This window comes from Mastomys coucha, unplaced genomic scaffold (assembly GCF_008632895.1).
Source record: "Mastomys coucha isolate ucsf_1 unplaced genomic scaffold, UCSF_Mcou_1 pScaffold6, whole genome shotgun sequence".
Classification (NCBI taxonomy): domain Eukaryota; kingdom Metazoa; phylum Chordata; class Mammalia; order Rodentia; family Muridae; genus Mastomys; species Mastomys coucha.
This window is the reverse complement of record NW_022196912.1, coordinates 98616849-98620112: the sequence shown is the minus strand read 5'-3', so window position 1 is coordinate 98620112 and position 3264 is coordinate 98616849. Positions and strand designations below refer to the sequence as shown.

The window sequence follows — 3264 nt, the reverse complement described above, 5'->3', positions numbered from 1 at the left end:
CACACACACACACACACAGAGGAAAGAATTTTGTTTGTTTTTCGATGGAGTTTTTTGTGTAGCCCTTGGCTGTCCTGAACTCCCTCTATAGACCAGGCTGGCCTTGAACTCAGAGATCTGCCTGCCTTTGCCTGGGATTAAAGGCATGCACCACCACCATGCTTGGCTTGAGAGTCATTTTATTTTATTTTATTTTATTTTTTGTTTTTTAAGACAGAGTTTCTCTGTGTAGCCCTGGCTGTCCTGGAACTCACACTCTAGACCAGGCTGGCCTTGAACTCAGAAATCTGCCTGCTTCTGCCTCCCAAGTTCTGGAAATAAAGGCGTGTGCCACCACTGCCCAGCTATTTTTTTTTAAGTTATCTTTATTATTTTTAATCATGTGTATTTGTATCTGTGTGAAGAAATGTGCAGGTGCCCACGGGGGCCAAAGCAGCTTGATTCTCTTAGAGTTGGTATTATAGACTGTCGTGAACTACCTGACAAGGATGCTGGGAACTGAACTTGGGTCCCCTGGAGGAGCAGTAGATGTTCTTAGCCACTGAGCCATCTTTCCAGCTCCCATTTTGTTGTTGGTGTTACTACTGGGTTTTGTTGTTGTTCTTGGAAGTAATGTCTCACTGTGTCTTCTGCTGGCCAGGAACTTCCTATGTAGACCTGGCTAGCCTCAACATCATGAGCTCTGCCTACTTCTTCTGCCTCTCAATGCTGGGATTAAAAGCATTTGGTACCAGCCCAGCCATTTTATTTGTTTTAAATTGCATGTTTTATTTTTCTTTATTTTTAAGTGACATTTATGCTTGTGTGCTTTTGTGTGTGTGTGTGTGTGTGTGTGTGTGTGTGTGGTTTTTTGAGACAGGGTTTCTCTGTATAGTCCTGGCTGTCCTGGAACTCACTCTGTAGACCAGGCTGGCCTCGAACTCAGAATCTGCCTGCCTCTGCCTCCCAAGTGCTGGGATTAAAGGCGTATGCTGCCACACCCGGTATGCTTTTTTGTTAATGTGGATGCACATACATGTGCCACAGCATGCTTGAGGTGACTAAATGACAGCTTGTCGGAGTCCTTACAGTTGTTAGCTCTGGCCTTCCACCATGTATGTGGGTGCCTGGAGTTTAAATTCAGTTCTTACAGCCTGGAGGCAGGCACCTTTGCTTATTGACTCATCTACAGGTTTAAGGTTTTCTTTGGTATAAATCTTTGTATATTGAGACAAAATTTAAGATTAATTCTGTAACAACATAATATGTATGTGTTTCAACTCTTGTGCCTATGCAGCTCATTTAAGGGTACAAAGTTTAATCCCAGTCTTTTTAATAACTGCTATCACAAGATGTTTAGGATAATTAAGCAATGCAAGTTACTAGCCAGTCAATCAAACTCATGTCATGTTAAACTCTAGTCTTGATTATCACAGAAATATACATCCTGGGTTCAACAGATAATAGGTAGCTGGAGACAAGCAATGTTTGCTTGTTCAGATATGCTATGAGTAGATAGATAGTCTTCAAAACCTCAGAGACTCACAGACTATGTCATTTAAAGATCTTTTCTATTAAGGCTTTTTTGACATTGAGACACGTCAGCTCCTGGCAGCAGCCTCATTCGGCCTGGAAGAAGAAAGGCCTCCATATGGAGTTGCTTCAATTGTGGCAAGCTCACCACAGGGCAAAGAAAATGCTCTATCTTTATCTACAGACAGAATGCCATCCAGAAAGGACAAATGGGTGCAGGGAAGTCGATTGCCAACTTCTGCCAGGATAGGGTAAGCAAGTTCTTCATAATTACTGCTTCACAAAAGGCCTGCCAGATAGTCTGAGCCATAAGGCTGAATATAGATGCTCCAATGTTATAGAGAATTTTGGGGACTGTCCTGGGGGTCAGCTGTCTGTCATTTTGTATTTTTGGAAGCTGTTCCTTGTGTATCCTGCATACAAGTAATATTTTTTTTTCCTTCTTAGGCCTCTGATGGGGTTGATGACTAAGTAGGCATAGTCTTACTATAAGCTTAAGTTGTTTAGGATTTAAAAGGATGTTCTAGGTCTAAGAAGGTAATTTTAGGGATGTAATACCAGTTAGGATAGATTTAGATACAGAACTCTGAACTCATAAGGATAGGATAGATAATAGAATACTGTCTCCTGAGTTGCCAAGTACAAACAGACTGATTATTTGAATGTAACTTTTACTTAATAATTTTCATAATAATTTCATAATTGTTCCTAGGGTATGTGTATTATAAGAGAAAAGGCCCTTTTTAGTTAGACAAGAAAGGGGAATTGTTGAGGTTTGCTCTTTTGCCATTTATTGTAATGCTAAATTCTATACAGAAAGGTCAAGTCCTAGGAGTGACTTTCTTTTCTTTTTCTTTTTTTTCTTCAAGACAGGGTTTCTCTGTGTAGCCCTGGCTGTCCTGGAACTCTGTAGACCAGGCTGGCCTCAAACTCAGAAATCTGCCTGGCTCCGCCTCCCAAGCGCTGGGATTAAAGGCGTTCACCACCACTCCAGAGTTCCAAGCTTTTGTTGTGCAAACCTTGTTCCTTAATTGAAAACTATTGGTTAAATAAAATTGGCTACAGCCAATTACTGGAGGGATTAGAGGTAGGTGGGTTAGGAGTGACCTGGTTGGAGGAGGAAAGACAGGGGAAAAGAGGAGGAAGGAAAGAGGAAGAAGCTGCCATGACTGGAGCGGATCCATGAGCTGTGACCAGGAGAAACTGCAAGTATCTGGGGGACAGCAGTGGGGAGGCAGCTAAGCCCGCAGCTAGAAGAGTGGACTAGGCTGCCAGTAATTGTCAAAGCCTGATAAAATAACCATAGAGTCTCATTTATTTGTAAGCCAGTCAGGGTAAGCTTAAATTGTTTGTACTACACTCACTGAACTTAAAATTTTACTGATTGGATAGCTCTGACAAGCCAATGAATTTCAAAGATCCTTCTTTCTCTGCTAGGGCTAGGGTTCTGGCACCTGCTAATGTGCCCAGGTTTTTATGTGGCTTCTAGGGTCCAAACTCAGGTGCTCTTGCATACTTTACCAACTGAGTCATCTCCCCCAGCCCCCTAATTTATTAACTTATAAGTGGATTAATCATCCTTCAGAATTCTACCTAGTCAGCTTGGTAATGAGTGCCATTAATCCCAGCACTCAGGAGGCAGAGGCAGGCAGATTTTAAGGCCAGTCTGGTCTACAAAGTGAGTTCTAGGACAGCTACACAGAGAAATGCTTTATCAGAGAGAGAGAGAGAGAGAGAGAGAGAGAGAGAGAG

General features: G+C 42.2%; 1 protein-coding gene across 5 annotated transcripts in view; it reads left to right on the top strand.

Annotated features, from left to right (window-relative positions):
• Zfyve1 (zinc finger FYVE-type containing 1) overlaps positions 1-3264 on the top strand; it is a 76516-nt gene that overhangs the window by 9001 nt on the left and 64251 nt on the right. For 3 of the 5 annotated variants that reach the window (XM_031357121.1, XM_031357122.1, XM_031357119.1), the window contains one exon: positions 1559-1763. The exons of the other annotated variants lie outside the window; for them this stretch is intronic. The gene's annotated coding sequence lies outside the window, so the exon portion shown is untranslated. The remainder of the gene's footprint in view (positions 1-1558; positions 1764-3264) is intronic. 5 annotated transcript variants of the gene reach the window in all.